The sequence below is a fragment of the Ornithorhynchus anatinus genome, chromosome 3 (assembly GCF_004115215.2).
Source record: "Ornithorhynchus anatinus isolate Pmale09 chromosome 3, mOrnAna1.pri.v4, whole genome shotgun sequence".
Lineage (NCBI taxonomy): Eukaryota > Metazoa > Chordata > Mammalia > Monotremata > Ornithorhynchidae > Ornithorhynchus > Ornithorhynchus anatinus.
In genome coordinates this window covers 46,489,809-46,514,262 of record NC_041730.1, presented here as the reverse complement: position 1 = coordinate 46,514,262, position 24,454 = coordinate 46,489,809, and the positions used below count along the sequence as shown (strand labels likewise).

General features: G+C 48.1%; 1 protein-coding gene and 2 non-coding genes across 4 annotated transcripts in view; 1 reads left to right on the top strand and 2 right to left on the bottom strand.

Annotated features, from left to right (window-relative positions):
* GALNT18 (polypeptide N-acetylgalactosaminyltransferase 18) overlaps positions 1–24,454 on the top strand; it is a 199,987-nt gene that overhangs the window by 10,439 nt on the left and 165,094 nt on the right. The gene's annotated exons all lie outside the window — the stretch shown is intronic.
* Positions 7,496–7,633, bottom strand: LOC114810367. The gene has a single exon (XR_003758068.1). It is a non-coding gene; the product is annotated as a small nucleolar RNA SNORA7 (small nucleolar RNA).
* Positions 21,486–21,623, bottom strand: LOC114810855. Its single transcript, XR_003758545.1, has one exon. It is a non-coding gene; the product is annotated as a small nucleolar RNA SNORA7 (small nucleolar RNA).

Here is a 24,454-nt window from a genome sequence, read left to right as displayed (position 1 = left end):
CTACTGAGGAAGACCGAGGAGTCTTGATTCCATAAGCTCTTTGGGGAAAATATGGATATTGAGGTGTCCTAGATGGTTTAGTCGCTCACTAGGAGGCTGACCTAAATGATGCCTCTGAATTGCTTGTAGTCCTGGGATTCTAGAGCTACCAGGGCACACGTGCACTCTCTCTCTGTCTCTCTCTGTCTCTGTCTCTCTTACTCATTCACTAGCTCTCACTCTAAGAATTCCCCAGGGAGTCAAATCATTTAATTCTGTAGCCTCTTTGACTTACCTGGCTTCAATCAGTCAATCAATAATATTACTCCTTGCAGAGCATTTGGGAGAATATGATAGAATTAGCAGAACGTGATTTCTCTGCGTTCAAGAACCCGAGACTCTTGCGGGGAAGGCAGACACATTTCAGGAAAGAGGAAGCACTGGAGTATATAGAAATGTACCAGAGTGCTCCAGGGGAATGAGAGGGGTGAGTACTCAAGGGCTTAGATCAATCAGTGGTATTTATTGAGCACCTAACTATCTTCAGAACACTGTCCTAAGCCCTTGGGAGAGCTCAATACAACAGAATGAGAAGACATGTTCCCTTCCCCTAACGAGACGTGTAAATGCTGAAGTGATCAGTTGGGAGGGACAGGCTGGAGAAATTAATGATTCATCAGGGAAGGCCTCCTGGAGGAGATGCGTTTTCAGAAGGCGGAGAGGGCCGTGGTCTGCCAGATGTGAAAGGGGAGGAAACTCCGGGAAGAAAGGAGGGTTTGAGGAAGAGGTCAACGGTCGGACGGCCGAGAAGGAGGCACAGTGAGTGGTTGGCTTGAGAGGGAAGAAATATGCGAGTTGGAATGTAGTAGGTGAAAGGGGTGGATAAGTGCGGGGAAGAGATCCATTTGAGAAATACTAATAATAATAAAGATGATGGCATTTGTTAAGTGCTTACTAAATGCCAAGCACTGTTCTAAGCACTGGGGGAGATACAAGGAAAGCACGTTGTCTGATGTGGGGCTCACAGTCCTAATCGCCATTTGACAGACGAGGGACCTGAGGCACAGAGAAGTTAAGTGACTTGCTCAAAGTCACACAGTTGACAAGTGACAGAGCCGGGATTAGAATCCATGACTTTTGACTCCCAAGCCCACGCTCTTTCCTCTGAGCCACACTGAGTACCTCAAAGCCAATGGTCAGGGGTGTCTGCTTGTTGCAGAGAGGGATGGGCAACCACTGCAGAGTTTTCAAGTGTGGGGAGATGGACTCAGAATGATGTTTTAGAAAAAATGTTTGGGGAGCAGAGCGGAGTATGAATTGGAGAGGGAAGAGATTGTAGAAAGGGAAATCAGTGAGGAGGCAAGTTAAGGCCTGATAGGATAAGTGCTTGGACAAGTGGAGGCAGTTTGGATGAAGAGGAAAGGGTGGATTCTGGAAAGGTGGAGGGGGAGGAACTGTGGATTTGGTGACTGATTGAAGATCGGAGCTGAAGGAGAAGGAGATGTCGAGGATAAAGTCGGAGTTGTGATCTCGAGAAGTGGGAAGGTTTACGGTAGTTCTTGTTTTTGGCAAGGGAGGGAGCGGCATTCATTCCAGTAAGATAAGCAGGGTAGGAAATGGACCACATTCTGAAGAAATTTGATTCTTTCATAGGGAAGTGGCAAAACTGAGCGAAAAGAACCCGGGCCTGGGAGTCAGAGGATCTGGATTCTAATCCTGCCCCAGCCACTTGTCTGCTGCGTGGCTTTGGACAAGTCACTTAACATCTCTGTATCTCCGGAACCTCGTCTCTAAAAAGGGGATTAGGACTTTGAGCCCACTGAAGATCATTTTGTAGATACTCTAGCGCTTAGTGCGGTGCCTGGCACCTTGTAAGCACTAAACAAATACCATTAAAAAAATCTCCAGATCCAACATAGCTGGGGGAGGGATTGACATTTCTAGTTTCCAGTTAACTGAGCTGTATTTAGGCATTTTCCGAAGACTGTATTCTTATAAATTCATTGTGGGCAAGGAACTGTTGTCTATCAACTCCGTTATACTCTCTCAAGCACTCCGTATAGTGCCCTGCACACAGTAAGCACTCAAAAAATACGACCGATTGATTTCTGAAGGATAGAAGGATGCATTAGGATGCAGTGGAGCCTGTTCCAAATCAGTGGAATTTCTTTATTTGGAGTTTATTTTGATTTTTGGTACTGTTGATACTGTTGAAACAAAACATTGGGATGAAGAACATTTCCATCTGTAAATACTTTGTTCTTCCAGACACAAAGCTGGGAGGGGACATCTATCTCATCTCCCTTCACCACCCCCAACATATACCGCTCATGCTTCCCCGGCTCCATTCGTGGCCAAGTTCTGTCCACTCCCCGAAGGTGATGTCCCTCAAGAGATTGCTCTAAACAGGACGGTGCTCTTGTTTCTCCCAGCTGTCAGAAGGTGTTTTAAATTAGGAATGTGAATGAAATAAACCACTGTTTTCTAGATGATAACTCTTTGGTGATAAAGTTTCCCTGGTTCTGAGGCACCTGTAAGTGCTCCACTATGATCCAGCCGGGTAATGATAATAACGCTGATAATAATAATAATTATGGTTCTTGTTAAGTGCTTCTTGTGTGCCAAGCACTGTTCTAAGTGCTGGGCAAATCGGGCTGGACACAATCCTTGTCGCACACTGGGGATCACCCTGTTAATCCACATTTTACTTCTCTGAGCCTCATTTTCCTCATCTGTAAAAATGGGGGTTAAGACTGTGAGTCCCATGTGGAATAGGGGCTGTGACCAACCTATTTACCTTGTATCTACCCCAGCGCTTATTACGAACGAGAATTTCTCATACCAGGAAGTAAAGGACCTGGGATCCAAGCCTGACTCCGCCACTTGTCTGCTGTATGATCTTGGACAAGTCACTTAATTTCTCTGTACCTCAATTCCCTCATCTGTAACATGGGGATTGTCTGTGTGCCCTATGTCTGTAAATGTATTTATTTGCATTGATGTCTGTCTCCCCTTCTTAGACTGTGAGCTCCTTATAAGCAGGGACTGTCACTGTTTATTGTTGTATTGTTCTTTCCTAAGCGCTTAGTACAGTGCTCTGCACACAGTAAGTGCTTAATGAATAGGATTGAATGAATGAATGAACAAATGCCACGGTTATTATTATTACTCTCAGCAAAGGAGATGGGGACCACTGCCCCTGTGAGACCACACAATCCTCCCCCTCTCCCCCCAACTCAGGCACCCGCATGTTCTGGTTTCCTTGTGAAGAGACTAAATGGTTGGTGTCTCTTTCTCTGAGCTGTCAGAGCCTCTTAGGGTCTGGAGAGGAAAAAACAGTTGCTGAAAAGGAAGCTTTAATAAAGTGGTTTGGGCACAAAACATCAGCAGCTGTTTATTTGCCAAAACAGTAGGAGCCTGAATTAATAACCCAGTGAGTTATGTGCAGGGAAGTTAACAGTAAGCAAAAATCTCACCCTAGCCCTGTAGAAGCAATTTTTTTTTCCTTTATTGAACTATAATCTCTCTTCCTGTTTCAGCTGGGGACGTTCTCTATTATCCACAGGGAAGATCTTCTCTGATCTTCCGGGCTTCAGATTTATTTCTTAGTACTCGGGAGACAGTCCAGACCAAAATGGGGCTTTCTGGATTTCCTTTATTGTAGGTAGAATTCCTTCTGTTTGTGGGGCTAGTGTGGGATAATGGGATGGGAATGATGAACTAAGATTTCAATGTTCTAGACAGACATTCTGTAATTCCATTCTCAATATCCTGGTGAGGGGTGGAAGGTCAGGTAGGGAAGCCGGTGGTCACGTAGAATTAATAATAATAATAATAATAATAGTAATAATGTTGGTATTTGTTAAGCGCTTACTATGTGCTGAGCACTGTTCTAAGCGCTGGGGTAGACACAGGGGAATCAGGATGTCACACGTGGGGCTCACAGTCTTAATCCCCATTTTACAAATGAGGTAACTGAGGCACAGAGAAGTTAAGTGACTTGCCCACAGTCACACAGCTGACAAGTGGCAGAACTGGGATTTGAACTCATGACCTCTGACTCCAAAGCCCATGCTCTTTCCACTGAGCCACGCTGCTTCTCTGCAAGTAGTACTTGTTAAGCCCTTACTATGCACCAAGCATTCTTCAAAACGTTGGGGTAGATACAAGTTCATGAGTTTAAACACAATCCCTGTCCCATATGGGCCTCACACTCTCAATCCCCATTTTATAGATGAGGGAACTGAGGCCCAGAGAAGTGAAGTGACTTACCCAAGCAGTCATTTGGTGGACCCGGGATTAGAACCCAGTTCCCCTGACTCCCAGGCCTGTGCTCCATCCACTAAGCCACGCCGCTTCTCAAATTAGTCTTGCAGATTGAGGGAGAAATTTAGGGTCCCAAGCTCCCAGGCAACACAAGCTTCTGCTTCACTAAAATACTTTCTAGAATAACGTCATATAAAACTAAAAATTGTCCTTGTTAGATTCATTTTTAATAAGAAAATGCTTCTCTGCTCTCTTTTGATTTTTGAAGAAATTGGGATGTAGTCCTTTCTTTTATTCTCTTAGCATTGCACCCCCAATTATTACAATTATTGTGGCCAAATTGTACTTTCCAAGCGCTTAGTACAGTGCTCTGCACACAGTAAACACTCAATAAATACGATTGAATGAATGAATGAATGACAGTGTTGGATCCAGTCTGGGTCTCCTGATTGGAAGGCATAAGAGACCTGGTAAAGACTTAGAGGATATATCAGAGAGGATCAGAGGACCAGAAAAAAAAAGGAAGCTGTGGAAAACTGGAATTCTTTAGCCTAGGGAAAAGGAAAATGTAATCACTCAGTCAGTCAATGAATGGTATTTATTCATTCATTCAATCGTATTTATTGAGTGCTTACTCTGTGCACTGTACTAAGCACTTGGAAAGTGCAATACGGCAGCAAATGGAACAATCCCTACCCAACAGCGGGCTCATGGTCTAGAAGGGGGGAGACAGACATCAAAACAAGTAAAGGGGCATCGGGAGCATCATTATAAATAAAAATAACTCTGCACATAGTAAGCGCTCAATAAATACTATTGAATGAATGAATGAATGAATAATTATAGATTATATACACATCCTTAATAAAAATAGGTTGAATTATAAATATGCCCATAAATATTTAAATGCTGTGGGGTGGGGAGGGGGATAGAGCATAGGGAGCAAGATGGGTGTTTACCACATGAAGATCATTGAACTAAGTGCTTGGGAGAGTACACTGCAACAGAATCGGCAGATTTGTAAAATGTGAACCTTTGCCCTCAGCCAGGACACCCTTAGACAGATCCACAGTTCATCCACCCCTGACGGAAGCAAAATTTGTGGACACCAAAAACATCTAAAGAGGTTTGGCTAAACCAGGGATGACAGACTGGATTATGAAAGGCAAACTTAGCCGGTTGTGCGTTGGCAAGGTTATGAGATCTTCTTCCCCAGAGAACTAGGAGAACAGAAAGGGGAGTAAACATGACCTCCCGAGGTCCCTTTCAGCTCAAGATTTCCACGGTATTTGGGGAAAACCAAAGCAGGTGAAAACGGGATTTCTTCGGCGATAACTACTATCCAGTTTAGCATTGGGCTGCCCATTTTCCACCCAGCTGCAGGGGGAGTTTAGAAGTGAGTCTTCAGGACACGTGCTTTTTTTTACCCTGAAGGTTACGACCATCTGTGGATAGGGTCCCAGCCTGTCTCCACAGGCAAGTGGAATTAACGGAAGACAGGCTGGGGCCTGGGTCTGTGTCTAATTCCCACCCTCGTACTCTCTCCCAGTGCCTAGCACAGTGCTCGGCAAACGACAGGTGCATAATAACTACTATAGCTAATATTTTAGCCTGTCTCTGATCCTTGCTATAGGGGGTGGGCTGGGCCATTTTCATTAATTCAGTTGTATTTACTGAGCGTTTACTGTGTGGAGAACACCATACTTAGCACTAGGAAAGTACAATTGAACAACAAAGAGAGACGATCCCTGCCCACAATGGGCTCGCAGTCTAGAAGGGGGGAGACAGACATCAAAACAATTAACAGGCATCGATAGCATCACTTTAAATAAATGGAATTGTAGATGTATACACATCATTCATATAAATAAATAGAACGATAGATACGTCCATGTATACACAAGTGCTGTGGGGGCGGGGGGTAGAGTAAAGAGAGCGAGTTGGGGCGATGGGGAGGGAAGGGGGAGCAGAGGAACGGGGGGGCTCAGTCTGGGAAGGCCTCCTGGAGGAGGCGAGCCTTCAGTAGGGCTTTGAAGGGGGGAAGTGTGATTGGCGGATGTGAGGAGGGAAGGCATTCCAGGACAGAGGTAGGACGTGGGCCGGGGTGGTTGGCGGGACAGGTGGGAAGAAGGCCTAGTGAGGAGGTTAGTGGTGACAGAGGAGTGGAGTGTGCGGGCTGGGCTGGAGAAAGAGAGAAGGGAGGTGAGGTAGGAGGGGCCCAGGTGATGGAGAGCTTTGAAGCCAAGAGTGAGGCATTTTCTCCTGCTGGAGCCGAAAGGGACCGAGTCTTAACGGTCTGGTGGGGTGCAGAATTCCTCGATGGAGACAAGGAGGCATTGTTCTTGAGAGGGTGGAGTGGGGGTGTGTTTGGAGAGGAACCAAAACAAGGGGGAGGGTGTTTGTTTCTGGAAAATACTGAGGATGCTCTTCCTAAAGAAAACACTTTCCCACACAAGTGCCAGCTGGCTATTATTGTGTTGTGCTCTCCAAATTGCTTAGTACAGTGCTCTGCACACAGTAAGCGCTCGATTGAACTAAGAGCTCGATTGAACTAACCCAAATGAGGGTTCGGCAGTCTTCCCTGGATCCAGCTCCAGTCCAGCAACTCGGCACTCTTTGGACTTCCATCAATCAATCAGTCAATCAATTGTATTTATTGAGTGCTTACTATCTGCAGAACTCTTGCTGTTAAAACCGGAGCGATTATGAAACCAGGATCCCATTCAGAGAGGGAGTGTTATGCCCAGTGGCTTTTTTTTTTGTTATGTTTTGGTGGGTTTTTTTGCTCTAGCTCTGCTTGGGGAGAGAGTGCTCTTCCCCTGTGTCCCAGAGAGGCAGGATCATAAAGGGACTGGCACAGTCTCCTCCTCTCTGGGCTAAGGAAATGCTCCCTGGGGACAAATCTCTGGACTGGAAGTGGTTAAGAGTCCCTGTAGTCAGCATGGATTCTTCTGGTCACTGAGGCAGCAGCAGCTGCTGCTGTGTGACCTTGGGCAAGTCACTTAACTTCTCTGTGCCTCAGTTGGCTTGTCTTACGCTATCAAGTCGTCTCCGACCCATAGCGACTCCATGGACACATCTCTCCCAGGACACCCCACCTCCATCTGCAGTCGTTCTCATAGGGGATCCATAGAGGTTTCTTGGTAGAAATATGGATGAGGTTTACCATCGCCGCCTTCTGAGCAGTAAACTTGAGTCTCCGCCCTCGACTCTCTCCCGTGCCGCTGCTGCCCAGCATGGGTGAGTTTTGACTTGTAGCAGATTTCCTGCCACTCTCTAGCCACTGCCCAAGCTAGGAATGGATTGGACAGGCCTCTGCTTGACTCTCCCTCCCATAGTTGACACTGATAGAGTACTGGAAACTCTCCAGGTGCAACCCTGAGAGGGGTGGCCTCAGTTCCCTCATCTGTAAAATGGGGATAAAACTGTGAGCCCCATGCGGGACAGGGAATGTGTCCAACCTGACGAACTTGTATCTACCCCAGTGCTTAGAACAGTGCTTGGCACATAGTAAGTGCTTAACGAGTACCATTATTATTATTAGTAGTATTGGTGTGCTTGGTACATAGTAAGCGCTTAACAAATACCAACCATTATTATTATTATTATTATTATTGCTCAGTAAGTGGGGGGAAGGGGACAGCCTGTACTGGTAATGGGTAAGGTCTGATGGAGAGCATGCGATTGGAGGACTTGACAGGTCTGGCCGTTGGAAATTAGAACTCACCAGGAAGGAGTATCTTGTTTTTTTGCTTTACACAAATTTGTCCTATAAGGGCAACGAGAATTTTTGTTTTTACTGGTGTTTAATGCTTACGTGTGTATGAGGAACTACTAAGCAGTGGGGAAAATAGAAGCTAATCAGTTTGGACACGGTCCCTGTTCCATGTGGGGCTCACAGTCTTAATGCCCATTTTCCAGATGAGGGAACTGAGGCCCAGAGAAGTGAAGTGACTTGCCCTAGCTCGCACGACAGACAAGTGTCGGAGCTGGGATTAGAACACGGGTCCTTTTGACTCCAGGTCCGTGCTCTATCCACTATGGCCGTGCTGCTTCTCAAGTAGCTTGGTTAGGCTGTCCTCTGTCAAATCCAACCTTTGGTGATCCCACAATGAATTAGAGATACCCACACGTAAGGTAGTTAAAATGTTTCAACCTCTGCAAGCGGCCACGTTAAAATGCCAGCTTCGGAAAGACACGCGGAGCTTGTTGCCTTTTTCTCAAAAAATCTTTACCTAGCAAACACCCTCATCACCTCTGTTGGCAGGCTGGACGATTCTAGGAATGCAGACTTGTTTGGAGAAGTCAGAGTGCCTCGGTTGGAATGCATGGTGTCCTGTTACTCTTTTTTTAATGCTATTTGTTAAGCACTTACTATGTGCCAGGCACTGTACTAAGCACTGGGTTAGATACAAGAAAATGAATGGGAAAGCTTACCTCTTCTGTTTTCCCCCTTCCCTAAATGACTGCAAATTGGGTGATTCCTGGAGATCTCTTTCAGCTCCTTGAGAAAAGAGTTGGATGTTTTTTCCTGATCCATAACCCAGAGATGGGCTTGGCTGAAAAAAAGCAAGCCTTTTTTTTTCCAGAGTTCTCTTAGAGCATTTTGGCAGAGTTTGAAAAACATTTTTAAGCTCCGCAAATACACTGCTCAGTTCATGCCTTAGGGAAAGACCTTACCCTTAGCGCTGGCATCTTCTTCGTTTCAGTCATCCACCCACCTGCTTCGTTATAGTGAACTCTTCCAACCGGTTAAAACAGTGCTCTGCACACAATAAGCGCTCAATAAATACGATTGACTGACCCGCTACTCCCATCCCAAATTTACTATCAATCAATCAATGGTATTTATGGAGTGTTTACTGTGTGCATTCATTCACTAATTCAGTTGTATTTATTGAGCACTTACAGGCTGCTTTGCAATCAATCAATGATATTTACTGAGTGCTTACTGTGCACAGAGCACTCTACTAAGTGCTTGGGAGACTGCAATGCAACAATAAACAGACTCATTCCCTGCCCACAATGAGCTTACAGGCTAGAAGGGGAGCCCAGTACCCCAGCGCAAACCCTCTGCTTTCTTCTGAGAATTGTAAACTTCTTGAGGGCAGTGGTCATATCTACAGATTCTATTGTATTGTAATATAATAATGATGAAAGTATTTGTAAAGCGCTTACTATGTGCCAAACACTGTTCTAAGTGCTGGGGTAGATACAAGATCATCAGGATGGACACAATCCCTCTCTCACATGGGGCTCACAGTCTTAATCCTCATTTTATAAATGAGGGAACTGAGGTGCAGGAGGAGTGAAGTGGCTTGCCCGAAGCCACACAAAGATAAGTGGTGGAGCCCGGACTAGAACCCAGGTGCTCCTGATTCCCAGACCTGAGCTCTATCCACAAGGCCGTGCTGCTTCTCTGGACTCTCCAAGCGCTTAGTAGAGTGCTCTGTGCACAGTAAGCACTCAGTAAATACAACTGATTGATTGCAAAGCACCCTGTGAGGATCCAGCTGAACAAAGGTATGGTCTGGGGACTGGGCTGTTTGGCTACCTTCCGAGGACCCTTTGGTCGGTGAGCAAAAACAGGTGGACCTACAGCTACTATGCCCAGCCACCACTGACAGTGTTAAGATGATGGACAGGATTGAGGCGGGGTCTTTTCACCCACGTTGTAGAACTTGCAGGCCCGAGTGGGGGGAGTCCACTTCATTCTTTCAATCGTATTTACTGGGCGCCTACTATGTGCAGAGTTTACTATGCTTGTGAGAGTCCAATATAACAATAAACAGTCACATTCCCTGCCCGCAATAAGTGTTCAGTCTAGAAGAGGGCTCTCCCCATCTGGGCTCAGTGATCCAGGGCCTCAGAGGATTGCAGTGGACTGGTGGTTTTCCAGTGCTCTGAGAGTATCCCTCCAATTCTCTTCTGGGATGTTTCCAGGCAATTGTTATTTTGTAGTCAAGAGAGGAAGACTGCTCAGAGAATCTGGAAGTCCAGCGGTTCTCTGCAGCCTGTGCCCAAATGCCTTTGCATGTATTTTGCTGCTTCAAGATTTAGTCAAAGAGGAACAAATGCCAGATCGCTCTGAGTGCTTTCTTGCTTGTTGGGTTTTTTTTTTCAATATGTTTACTGCTTGAATCTACCTTTTGCTGCAACTAGTGGGGAAAAGTCTAGAGCCTTAACAGGGGGTGGTGTTTACCTCTTTACCTCTTTATATAGCTGTCACTTGTAGTCACTTTCAAACCAAAGAAATGGGGAGAAAAGAAAAGGAGAGGAAGAATAGGGAGGGCGAGGCCCAGAGAGGAGATTTCTGGAAGGCGCAGCTGAATTAGAATTTGAAGCTGAAAGGGGAGAAGTCACACCATTTAATTACAGAGAAAAAGATGAAACAGAGTTCAGATCCCCAAGAACCCAGTTAAAGCTTTCTCCTCTGGAATCCTCTGGCTGAAACCCTAAAGCCCCCCAGGGCCGTTTGGTGTTGACAGATGCCAGAGGAGCTCAAAATGGAGTCTACGTTATTTGGGATGTTTTCAGAGCCGCCACATGCCATGACTTGCCATCAGACAAACCTTGGCCTGCTCAAACTCTGAATAGCAGGGTTCTGGGAGGGCGAATACCTGCGAGTTAAATCCACTGTCAGAAGGTCCTCCCTTACACTCACTCACCCTTTCAATCAATCAATCAGTGGTATTATTGAGCTCTTACTATGCACAGAGCACTGTACGAAGCACTTGGGAGAGTACAGTTTAAGAGAGTTGGCAGACACGTTCTCTGCCCACGGGCTCACAGTCTAGAGGAGGAGACAGACATTAATATAAATAATTTGTAATAGATGATTTGAAGATATATTACATGCGGCGGGGTTGAGGATGGGGCGAATATCAGACACCAAAAGTCACAGATCCAAGCACGTAGATGACGCAGGAGGGAGAGGGAGCCGAGGATTTAATCGGGGAAAGCTCCTTGAAGGGGATGTGATCCTAATTATGCTTTTAAGCTGGGGGAAAGTGGTGCTCTGGCGTACACGGAAGGGGAGAGATTTCCAAGCCCGAAGGAGGATGATGGAGAGGGGTCACTGGCAAGAGAGACAAGATCAGGGCACAGTGAGTAAGCTGGCACTAGAGGAGCGGAGTGTGCGGGCTGGGCTGGAGTAATAAGAGCCCATGTGAATTCTGAGGGGAATTCTGTTGGCAGTCACAGTGGAGAGGATATTTCTGTTCCATCGGTAGATTTTCTGCAGGCACTTTCCTCATTGTTCCCTCACTGTTTCCCCCGGCTGCTCCAGGTAACCCCTGGGCAGAACTCCCCTGGGTGTGTGAGAATTTTCTCCATTTCCTCCCAGGAATTTCCTCCGTTTCCTCTCGGGTGCTGTATTAACAGGAATAACAGCTGGCTGTTTGAGGTAGTCATGGTTAGCTAAACCTTCCCATAGCGGATCATTTATCTGTTGTTTTCAATTTGAAAAGAGTCCCTTAAACATAGGTAGGTGAGGGCATGGTGTGTGTGGGGGCGTGTGTAAGAGAGCTGAAGGCAAGATGAAATGGATATTCACTCTCCTCTTAAGCAGCCTCGGAGTTAGCCATCCCCCTTGAGGCCCTGGGGTCGACGATAGGCTTTGACACGCCAGCTCAGAGGGATGGTAATTTCATTTTCATTTTTGTGTGGAACAACTTGGGTAGCCAGGGGCAGAGCAAAATAAAACAAACGAAGGAATCCTTTCTCATACACCCACCAACCCCCAAACGGATAAACAAAGCCTGTGAGGGGGAAACTTTTTTTACTTTTCTTTCTTTCTTTTTTTAATAGTATCTATTAAGCACTTACTCAGTGCCAGGCCCTGTACTAAGCGCTGGGGTAGATACAAGCTAATCAGGTGGGTCACAGTCCCTGTCCTACCTGGGGGCCCCCATCTTAATTCCCATTTTGCAGGTGAGGTAACGGAGGCACAGAGAAGTGAAGTGACTTGCCCAACGTCACACATCAGACAAGTAGCAGAACTCGGATTAGATCCCCAGGTCCTTCTGACTTCCAGACCCTTGCTCTATCAGCTAGGCCATGCTGATTCTCTTGGATACCCCAAGGTGGAATTTTCCAAGCTGTAACGGCAAGGGTCCTTCAGAATTCCCGGCCGGAGAAGATTCCCATCAACCCTCTGTGGAGACTTACTTCGGGAGGCCGATTACAAATGGGTTCCGACAATTGTTCACTTAAGTTTTCATGACAAGACACCGCATGAGCTACTACTATGCCGAATATCCTGGCATCCGATATACTGATCTAGCAAAATCCAGGGTCTTTTCAAGGATAGCGGAGACTCGTATGGTGCATGGAGCAATTAAAAAATATACACCGGCACCTTCCCTGTGAGCATGCATATTCAGCAGATGTACGACATATATATGGTCATAAGCAATTAGATAGATGTGGATTTACGCCAAGGATGAGTTGCAGCTGGCTGATTTCCCCCGGCTTCTCGGATAGACGAAGGGGCGACAGCCTGTGGCTCCAGATATGACATCCCGGGGATGGCAGACGCGATCACCATGTGCATGAAGAGAGCTTTGGGTTTACTCAGTTATTCGTGTACTCTAGTTGTCAACGGTTTTATGCCCGTCTCGCCCACTGTCAGCGGTTTGTGGACCAGGGTTGTCGCTTCTTGATTTTGGTCTTCCCAGTCCCCCGGTAGAGTGCCCCATGCCAAGGGGGTGTAGGATAAATGCTCTTCATTCATTCAGTCCTATTTATTGAGGGCCTGCTACGTGCAGGACACTGTAGTAAGCACTTGGGAGAGTACCATATAACAATAAACAGACACATCCCCTACCTGTAGCAAACTTTCAGTCTAGAGGGGGAGACAGACGTTACTATAAATCCATAAATTATGGATATGTACATAAGTGCTGTGGGGCTGGGAGAGGGCATGAATAAAAGGAGCAAGTCAGGGCGACGCAGAAGGGAGTGGAAGAAGAGAAAAGGAGGGGTCAGAGAAGGCCTCTTGGAGTAGATGTGCCTTCAATAAAATTGTGAATGGGGGGAGAGTAACTGAATTGAAGAGGGAGCGCAACCCCTTGCCCATGGCGAGACAGATGAGACTGAGGTACAGTGAGAAGGTTGGCATTAGAGGAGCGAAGTATGCGAGCTGGGTTGTAGTAAGAGAGTAGCGAGGAGAGGTAGGAGGTGGTAAGGTGATTGAATGCTTTAAAGCCAATGGTGAGGATTTCTGTCTGATGCAGAGAAGGAAGGGCAACCACTGGAGTTTCTTGTGGAGAGGGGAAATGTGTCTTGAACATTTCTGTAGAAAAATGATCCGGACAGCAGAGTGAAATATGGACTGGAGTGGGGAGAGACAGGAGGCTGGAAGGTCATCCATGTTATTAGTACTGTTATTACTAAGAGAGTACTCAGTGAATGTTACTGCTATCACTCAATCAATCAGCGGTGTTTATTGAGCACCTCCTGTGCTTGCTATTTAGTAGTTTCCATACTATTATGTTGCTGCTGATGCTACTATTAATCTTGAGGTAGACTAAGGCCAAGTGTCTCCTTCCACCCTGTGATGCCCAGACTCTGAGGAAATCCATCCATCCATCAATCAATCAATCAGTGGTATTTATTGAACAATTATTGGATGCAGAGCACTGTCCTCCGTGCTTGGGAAAGTGCAATACTTGGTTGATAGACATGATTCCTGCCCCTTCCCCCTCTTCAAAGCCTTACTGAGGACACATCTCCTCCAAGAGGCCTTCCCAGACTAAGCCCCACTTTTCCTCATCTCCCACTCCCTTCTGCGTCACCCTGACTCACTCCATTTGCCCTTCCCCCGCTCAGCCCCCAAACACTTATGTACGTATCTGTAATTTTGTTTATCCCTTTGCTCTTCCCACCGCCATAAAACTTACGAACATATCTGTCATTCTATTTGCTCGTATCAATGTCTGTCTCCCTCTCTAGACTGTGAGTTCATTGTGGGCAGGGGATGTCACAGTTTATTGTTGTATTGTATTTTCCCAAGTGCTTAGTACAGTGATCTGCACATCTGCAAGGGCATTCAAGGCTTGTCCAAGGTTCTTTATACGGAACATCCCATGATTGAGTCTGTTTCTCTCGTGTGGTGATCTTGCACTTTGAATCTTTCCACCAAGATGGTTAACGATAAATACCTTAGGTGGTGGATATCGGAGTTGAGACCAGTTTGAAGTTCAACTAATTCGTCACCGCCCGCTGGCATTTCATGTTGTTATATCGTGTGTCAGTGACCCCCAACCTCCTTTGAGCGTCCTTAAATGGCTTCCTCCCTTTTTAATTAATGCCCCTTTTGGCTTCCTTTTGCCTCTTCTACCCATCATCTGTCCCCTATTGCTGTCGCCACCTGGCCTCCATCTTGGGTCATGGAGGATTCAGCTTGCATTCGGAAGTAGTAGCTTCTCTGCCTTCTCACTCTTTCGCTTCCCTTCCTTCTCGCCACTGACCTCTCGCCCACATCCTGCCTCTGGCCTGGAATGCCTTCCCTCTTCATATCTGACAATGACTCTCCCCGGCTTCAAAGCCTTATAGAAGGCACATCTCCTCCAAGAGGCCTTTCCTGACTGAACCCTCATTTCCTTGTCCTCCCCATTATACGTCACCCTTGCATTTCGATTTGCTTCCCTTATTCATCCCTCCCTCAGCCACACAACACTTATGTCTATATCTGTCATTTATTTCTTTATATTAATGTCTGCCCCCTCCCCGTCCCCCCAGATACTGAACTTGTTGTGGGCAGGAAACGTGAGTCAACTCTATTATAATGTTCTCTCACCAGGGCTTAATAATAATAATAATAATTGTGTTATTTGTGAAGCACTTACTATATGCCAGGCACTGTACTAAGCACTGGGGTGGAATCAAGCAAATAGAGTTGGACACAGTCCCTGTCCCACAGGGGGCTCACAGTCTCAATCCTCATTTACAGATGATGGAACTAAGGCCCAGAGCAGTGAAGTGACTTGCCCAAGGTCACACAGCAGACAAGTGGCAGAGCTGGGATTAGAACCCAGGAGCATCTGACTCCCACGCCCATGCTCTATCCACTAGGCCATGCTGCTTATTACACTGTTCTGCACAGAGTGAGCGCTCAATAAATAAATAAATAAATGGATTGACTGATCGATTGACTTTCCTGGCAGGGGGAACGAGATAAAAGGGGCCCAGGGAAATCAAATCCTGGCCCCACCAAACCTCATACAGAGGGAACAATGTATGTTGGGAGGCAAATGTCCAGTTGCCAGCCTGGTATGGAGACCCACAGAAACTTTTTTTTAATGGTAGTTTTTAAGTGCTTATTTTGTAATAATTATGGTACTTGTTAAGTGCTTCCTATGTGGCAAGCACTGTTCTTAGTGCTGGGGTAGATACAAGTTAATCAGGTTGGACACAGTCCCTGTCCCACATGGGGCTCACACTCTCAATCCCCATTTTACAGATGAGGTAATTGAGGCCCAGAGCAGGGAAGTGACTTGCCCAAGGTCTCACAACAGACATGCGGAAGATCCGGCATTAGAACCTACGTCCTCTGCCTCCCAGGCTCGTGTTCTTCCCACTAGGCCATGCTGTAAGTGTTAGAGCTGGGATTGGAACTCAGATCCTTTGACCTCCAGGCCTGCGCTCTTTCCACCAGGCCCTGTTGACTCTTTCCCCTCCACCCCGCCCCAGGGAGACTGCCTTTGGGAATGGAGGCCTCCCTCTCTCCACACCCCTTTAATGAGCTTGGCCTAGTGGATGGAGCATGGGCCTTGAAGTCAGAAGGTCCTGGGTTCTAGTCCCAGCTCCACCACTTGTCTGCTGTGTGACCTTGGGTAAGTCACTTCACTCCTCTGGGCCTCATTTCCCGCATCTATGAAATGGGGATCAAGACTGTGAGTCTCACATGGGACGGGGACTGTATCCAACCTGGTTTACTGGTATCCATCCCAGCACTTAGTACAATGCCTGGCACAGAATAAATGCCTAACAAATACCATAATTATTATTGTTATTATTATTATATTCACCAAACAAAAAGAGTCCTCCTCTGGATGAATAAGTGGTGTTTCTTCTGGGGAATGAAGGATGCAGTTAGAGGGGTAGGGGTTTGGTCCCTCCTGGAGACCCTCAGGGCTGAGAGGAGGTTAGAACCCTCCATCCCACTTCATTTCCTCACAGGAACAGCACATCGATATGTTTTTGTCCACCCGACAATGTGTCGGAAACGTCTTTGATTTTTTAGTAACTCTTAGTGCGATTTGTCTACCCGTTTCTCTTCCGTGCATTGATTAAAGCTTTTTTTCCTCCTAGAAATCATTACGCAGAACCCCATCTGCTAAAGACAGATTGATGACATTGACGGTGGTTTTGTGGTTTTCTTTTTTGGTCGTTTTTTCTTTGAAAAAAAAAAACACCCTCTTCTCCCGCTCCGTGGGGATGTCGGTGAGGGTTCAGGCTTCAGCGGAGGAGGAGGGAACGAGAAGCTCTTACCCTTTCTCATGGAGATCGGACTTTGGTGGGGTGATGATTTGTAGCAGGTCACCCTGCACCACATAAAAGCGGACGAAGGAGGAGCAGAGTGGAGACCTCCGGTCAGGAGAGCGAGCGTTAAGAGCTCTAGGGCCAAACTGGGCTGTAGGTCGCCATTAAATTTCCCTTTGCTCTCCAGGCCAAAGCTCTGGTCCGTCTGCCAACAAACAAGTACACTCATCCACCCTGCCAACCAGGCTGGTGCTTTGTCCCCAAGGCGCCTATTTCAGGGGGCTTTCTCGTCCACTCGCCCTGGTCCCCGAGGCCCCGAAAGTTGGGGTTGGGGTGAGCCAGAGAGGTGGAGGAGAGGAGGGAGCTGACCTTAGTCTCATTGCTTGGTGTTCTTCGGTGAAATCCCCCTCCTCAGATGCGGCAGGCTGCGTGTTGTCCAGGAAATCAATCAATCCATCGTATTTGAGAAGGAGCCTGGCCTAGCGGAAAGAGCACGGACCTGGGAGTCAGAAGGACCTGGGTTCTGATTCCAGCTCCGCCACTTGTCTGCTGTGTGACCTAGGGCAAATCACTTCACTTCTCAGTTGAGGGTCTCAGTTACCTCATCTGTCAAATCGGAATTAAGACTGTGAGCCCTGTGTGGGACAGGGACTGAGTGCAACCTCGATGCTTAGAATTCCTTAACTCCCATTCTCTCCTAGACCCCCTCCAATATGGCTTCCGTCCCCTCCACTCTACCGAGACTGTTCTCTCTAAGGTCACCCGTGACCTCCTTCTTGCCAAATCCAATGGCTCCTACTCCATCCTGATCCTCCTTGACCTCTCTGCTGCCTTTGACACTGTCGACCATCCCCTCCTCCTCCATACCTTATCTCACCTTGGCTTCACGGACTCTGTCCTCTCCCAGTTCTCCTCTTACCTCTCTGGCCGGTCATTCTCGGTCTCCTTCGCTGGCGCCTCCTCCCCCTCTCATCCTTTAGCTGTTGGAGTTCCTCAAGGGTCAGTTCTTGGCCCTCTTCTGTTCTCCATTTACACTTACTCCCTCGGTGAACTCATTTGCTCTCACGGCTTTGACTACCTCTCTACGCAGATGACACGCAGATCTACATCTCCGCCCCTGTCCTCTCCCCCTCCCTTCAGGCTCGCATCTCCTCCCGCCTCCAGAACGTCTCCACCTGGATGTCGGCCCGCCACCTAAAACTCAACATGAGCGAGACTGAGCTCCTCATCTTCCCTCCCAAACCCGGTCCTCTCCCAGACTTCTCTATCACCGTCGATGGCACGACCATCCTTCCCGTCTCTCGGGCCCGCGATCTCGGTGTCATTCTTGACTCGTCTCTCTCGTTCACCCCACACATCCTATCCGTTACCGAGACCTGCCGGTTTCACCTCTACAATATCGCCAAGATCCGCCCTTTCCTCTCCACCCAGACGGCTACCTTACTGTTACGGGCTCTCGTTATATCCCGGCTAGACTACCGTGTCAGCCTTCTCTCTGACCTCCCTTCCTCCTCTCTCGCCCCGCTCCAGTCTATTCTTCACTCCGCTGCCCGGCTCATCTTCCTGCAGAAACGATCTGGGCATGTCACTCCCCTTCTTAAACAACTCCAGTGGTTGCCTATCAACCTCCGCTCCAAACAAAAACTCCTCACTCTAGGCTTCGAGGCTCTCCATCACCTTGCCCCTTCCTACCTCTCCTCCCTTCTCTCTTTCTACCGCCCACCCCGCATGCTCCGCTCCTCTGCCGCCCACCTCCTCACCGTCCCTCGGTCTCGCCTATCCCGCCGTCGACCCCTGGGTCACGTCCTCCTGCGGTCCTGGAACGCCCTCCCTCCTCACCTCCGCCAAACTGATTCTCTTTCCCTCTTCAAAACCCTACTTAAAACTCACCTCCTCCAAGAGGCGTTCCCAGACTGAGCTCCTCTTCTCCCTCTACTCCCTCTGCCATCCCCCCTTTACCTCTCTGCAGCTAAAGCCTCATTTTCCCCTTTTCCCTCTGCTCCTCCACCTCTCCCTTCCCATCCCCACAGCACTGTACTCGTCTGCTCAACTGTATATATTTTCGTTACCCTATTTATTTTGTTAATGAATTGTACATCGCCTTGATTCTATTTAGTTGCCATCGGTTTTTACGAGATGTTCTTCCCCTTGACTCTGTTTATTGCCATTGTTCTTGTCTGTCCATCTCCCCCGATTAGACCGTAAGCCCGTCAAACGGCAGGGACTGTCTCTATCTGTTGCTGACTTGTTCATCCCAAGCGCTTAGTACAGTGCTCTGCACATAGTAAGTGCTCAATAAATACTATTGAATGAACCTGATTATGTTCTATCTACCCCATCGCTTAGAACAATGCTTGGCACTTAGTAAGCGCTTAACAAATATCACAATTATTTCTATTTGTTGTGCATTTACTGAGTGCAGAGCACTGTACTAAGCACTTGGGAGAGTACAGTACAACAGAGTTGATAAATGTGTCTCTAGTCCACGTTGAGCTTATAATCTAGAGGAGTAACTCGGAAGAGAAACTAAAGTAATAATAATAATAATGACAATAATGGCTTTGTTAAGCACTTAAGCCTAGCATTGTTCTAAGAACTGGGGTAGATACCAGATAATGTGGTCAGACAGTCTTTGTCCCAGACGGGGCTCACAAATCTAAGGAGGAGGGAAAACAGGAAGTAAATCCCCATTTAACAGACAAGCAAACTGAGGCCCAGAGAAGTGAAGCGACTTGCCCAAGCGACTTGGATTAGAACCCAGGACCTTCTGATTCCCCGGCCCAGGCTCTATCCATTAAATGTTAGGTCTTTCCCGTAACTACTTCATTTATTTATATGAATGCCTGTCTCCTCCTCTAGACTGTAAGCTTGTTGTGGGCAGGGAATGTGTCTGTTATAGTCTTCTGTTGTACGCTCAGTACATCGCTTAGCACACAGCAAGCGCTCTACAAATACCATTGGCTGACTAGGCCACGCCGCTCCTTGGAAACCGGTTTGCCGTCGACCCCTGGCTCTGCTCCGAACCTGCTCGGCCACCTCTCCCAGGGTCCAGCTGCCATTCTGCCGATTTCGGTGCCCCGAAGATGACCGATCCTTCCAGCCCGGGGGGCAGCTGGATGAAGGCATTCGGTGGGTGGGGGGACGCGACTCTGTCCTCTCCGGAATCTGCAGCACTCCATGGCAAGCTGCGTGGCACCCGCCTCCCACCGGTCTTCCATCTGGTCTCTAGGCCTTGCTCCCTCCCTGGCTCCCCAGGAGATGGGGAGGAGCCATTAACATGCAGGGCGCTGAGCCTGGCTGGACAGATCAGCTGTTTTGTTGGGTGGTTTTTTTGTTTTTGGTTTTTTTAAAAAAACTTGCTGAATGCCTCGCTCCTTTAAGAATCCTTTACTGGGGCACTGACTGTTTCCCACGCTTGCCCAGTGAAGGAACAAAAGATGTGGTTCAGTGTTTTCCTTCCTTCAAAAAAAATTTTTTTGGGGAGAAATCATTTTTAGCCAAGCGTTTAGCGGTGAGGGTTGAGAAATAGACACCTGAGCCATCCTGAGGAGAGGGATTTTCAGGCCCCTCAGTAGATCCACTATCAGGGATGGGGGAGGATTATTGGCCACTTTATATTCTCTCTTCTTCATGGTTATTCTGTTGTTGTTGACTCGGTCGAATATACACCTCCGCCCTTCCCCTCCATCTCCATGCTCCTTTGCTTCTGTAGCTCTAAATTGCACGTGGGGGCGTGGGGCTAGGGTTTGCATCTGCTCTGACTCACTGTGGGCAGGGAACGTGTCCGCTATATGGTTACATTGTAGTCTCCCAAGCGCTTAGTACAGTCCTCTGCACACAGAGCTCAATAAATTCAATCGAATTAATGAGTGAGGGCCACGCCTCCTTGGATTGTCTTGTGCTTTGGTCAGTTTGCACCGCCCCCAGGGCCGCCTCACCCTGGCCCAGCTCCAGCCCCGGACCCGTCTCTTTCATGTTAAAAGCCGATAAGGAAAATTTAGAAAAACAACTGTAAGAATCATTTCCTGTCTGCCAAGACCCCCCTGCCTTTGGCACTGGCGAATGCATTTGCTCCCACGGTCCAGTGAGCGAGAGTCGTCTTCTGGCATGAACTGGGCAGGAGGAAGCTGATGTTTGTATGGGCACCGGCCCAGGTTCCCCTGCCGCGAGGGGTTAGGGGGAATCAGGGGGCTTCTTAGAATAGAAGGCTGATGGGGTCGTCTCGCAGCCTGACTCTCCTCGTAAGCAGTCGGTAGACATGAAGGACCACTTAACCCACCGATCCAATTTGCCTTCTCAACATCCCACTTCTTGTCTGGGTGGCCGTGGATGGCTTTCTCCGCTAAAAACCTTTGGAGTCTCGTTTCCAGTGGCTTCTCGTGGACAGGTCATCCTGCATGCGTCTGGCTTTCTCGGGCGTAGAGGTTGCAGTTAAATTCTCCTTTCACTCTACTAAGCGTACTATTTTTTTATGGTATTTGTGAAGCGCTCACTCTGTGCCAGGCACTGTACTAAGCACTGGATTCGTGTCTTGCCTCATGCTGTCGAGTCGTCTCCAACCCACAGCGATGTCACAGACACATCTCCCCCAGAATGCCCCACCTCCACCTGCAATGGTTCTGGTTGTGTAACCGTAGAGTTCTCTTGATAAAAATCCAGAAGCGGTTTACCATTGCCTTCTTCCGGAGCAGTAGACTTGAACCTCCGCCCTCGACTGTCACCCATGCCCTGCTGCCCAGCTCGGGTGAATTTTGATTTGTAGCAGATTGCCTGCCACTCACTAGCCACTGCCCAAGCTAGGAGTGGAATGGACAGGCCTCTGCTTGACTCTCCCTCCCGTAGCCGAGAGTGGCAGAGTACAGGAAACTCTCCAGGTGTGATTCTGAGAGGGGAAGCACTGGAAAAGGTACAAGCTAATCAGGTTGGCCACTGTCCTTGTCCCACATGGGGCTCACGGTCTTCATCCCCATTTTATAGATGAGGGAACTGAGGCCCAGAGAAGGAAAGCGACATGCCCAAGGTCACACAGCAGACAAGTGGAGGACCTGGGATTAGACAGCCAGGCCTTTGCTCTAGCCACTTGGCCCTGCTTGCTTCTCTCTTTATTTAGTGCTTACTCCGTGCCAAAGTTCTGTGCTAGTTGCTGGGGTAGGTGCAAGGAGGTAAGATTAGAACCCAGCCCCTGCCCTCAAGGGGCTGGAATGCTTAAGGTTCTTGTTGGAGGGCCAAGGTGCCACTCTTGGGAATTCCAGGGAGGGGACAAACAAAACCTTTCTCCCCACCACCTACAGACCTTAAGCTCAGTGTGGGCAGGGAGCATTTCTACCGACTCTGTTGTACTGTGCTCTTCCACGTGCTTAGTACAGTGCTCGGCACAGAGCGAGTGCTCGATACATGCTGTCGTTTGAGTGAGTGACTGAATGGGTGGCAAGCTGGAAGCCCAGGCGGCATGCCCGGCCTTCCTCTTGGGTTGTCGGAGTGCTTCGCTCTGACCTGACAGCATCATTCTGCTGATAAACGTGTTTTGGCCGCTGCCAAACAGAACCTCTCCGGAGGATGACGGACTCTGCTGTCTTCGGCTCTGGCTTTATACCCAGAGACCTTGCCGGCTTCCAAGATTCTGTTCGCTTTGACCAATTGATTGATTGACCGTGAACCAAAGCTGGTACCAAATCTTTTTGCTTCCAGAGAATTTTCTTGAGGTGGGTAGTTGGTTCTTTTAAATTTTTTTTAATGGTACTTAAGTGCTTACTATGTATCAAACTCTGTTCTAAGCATTGGGGTAGGTACAAGTTAATTAGGTCAGACACAGTCCCCGTCCCACGTTGGGGCTCAGTGTCTTAAGTAGGAAGGAGAACAGGCATTGAATCACCATTGTACAAGTGAGGTAACTGAGGAAAGAGAAGTGAAGTGACTCGCCCGAGGTCACCCAGCAGACAAGTGGCCGAATCGGGATTAGAACCCAGGTCCTTCTGACTTCCGAATCGGTGCTCTAACCACTAGGCGATGCTGCTTCCCAATCCCCTCCCCAGCTCAGGGTGATATCTCAGTCTCTTGCCTGGTTGACTTCAGCACTCATTCATGGTGTAGTGGATAGAGCACGGGCCTGGGAGTCAGAAGGTCATGGGTTCTAATTCCGGTTCTGCCACCTATCTGCTGTGTGACCTTGGGCAGTCACTTCACTTCTCTATGACTCAGTTAGCTCATCTGTAAAATGGGGATTGAGTCTGTGAGCCCCACGTGGGTCGGGGACTGCGTCCAACCCGATTTGCTTGTATCCATCCCAGCGCTTAGTAGAGTGGCTGGCCCATAGTAAGCGCTTAACAAATGCCGCAGTTATTATTGATTTTCATTCATTCATTCATTTATTCAGCGATTCCTGTGAGTCTGCTTGGCCGGTCTTTGTTTCCTGGCCTTCCCGTGCCCTGTTCTGACTTCTCGAAGGAACGTGGTTTTGCTGGTACTGTGGGGTCTGTGACTGAGCCTTTCCCTTTTCTCTGTCTTTCCCAGAGGGCCTGACCTGGCTTGCTGGACTGCCCTCCCTGGAGGCACTCGAATGACAGGCCCCGCTTGGCTCCTTTGAACTCCTTTCTTTTCGGGTAACTGTTGAGCCGGGGGATCGAGATGGAAAATGGTTTCTTGGCCAACCCGGCGGGGAGAGGCAGCTGGAATCTCCCCATTTTCTATTTTTACTTTTAAAGGTTTGGGTGAGAGCCATCTGGCCCCTCCTCTCTCTTCCCGTTTGAAAATATCCTCTCCCGAAGGTCGGCTTCTCGTCTAGAGGAAGCCAGGACAGCAAACGGAGTCACTTCTGAGAAAGCGGCTTCTTCTCTCACAGGACACCAGGACACTGTGAGAAGCAGCGTGGCCTAGGGGAGAGAGCCTGGGCCTGGGAGTCAGAAGGACGTGGCTTCTAATCCCACTGTGTGACCTTGGCTGTGTGACCTTGGCAACTCACTTTACTTCTCTGTGCCTCACCTACTTCATCTGTAAAATGGGGATTCATGACATGGACTGTGTACATCCTGGTTGGCTTGTATCTACCCTAGCGCTTAGGACAGTGCCTGGCACACAGTAAACACTTAACAAATACCATAATCTCATGAGAAGCAGTGTGGCTTAGTGGAAAGAGCACGGGCTAGGGAGTCAGAGGTCGTGGGTTCTAATCCCGGCTCTGCCACTTGTCAGCTGTGTGACTTTGGGCAAATCGCTTAACTTCTCTGTCCCTCAGTTACCTCATCTGTAAAATAGGGATGAAGACTGTGAGCCCCACGTGGGACAACCTGATTACCTTGTATCTACCCCAGTACTTAGAACAGTGCTTGGCACATAGTAAATGCTTAACAAATACCATCATTATCATTATTACCAGGACAGGTTGGGTGGAGCAGGCCCCAATGGAGCCTTTTGGTTTCAGAGGTCCTAATGTTCCTGAATTTCGGGAAGGTGGGGAACATCCCCTTGGCCTTTTGAATGGCGGAGTTCCACCCGAGGCTTGGAGGGAATTTTTTTCCTCTCTAGACTGCAAGCTCACTGTGGGCAGGGAATGTGTCTGTTTATTCATTCAGTTGTACAAAGAGCACTGTCTAAGCATTTGGGAAAGTACAGTACAACAATAAACAGTGACATTGTCCTGCCCACAACGAACTCAAAGTCTAGAGAGGGAAGACAGACATTAATACAAATAAATAAAATTACAGTTATATACATAAGTGCTGTGGGG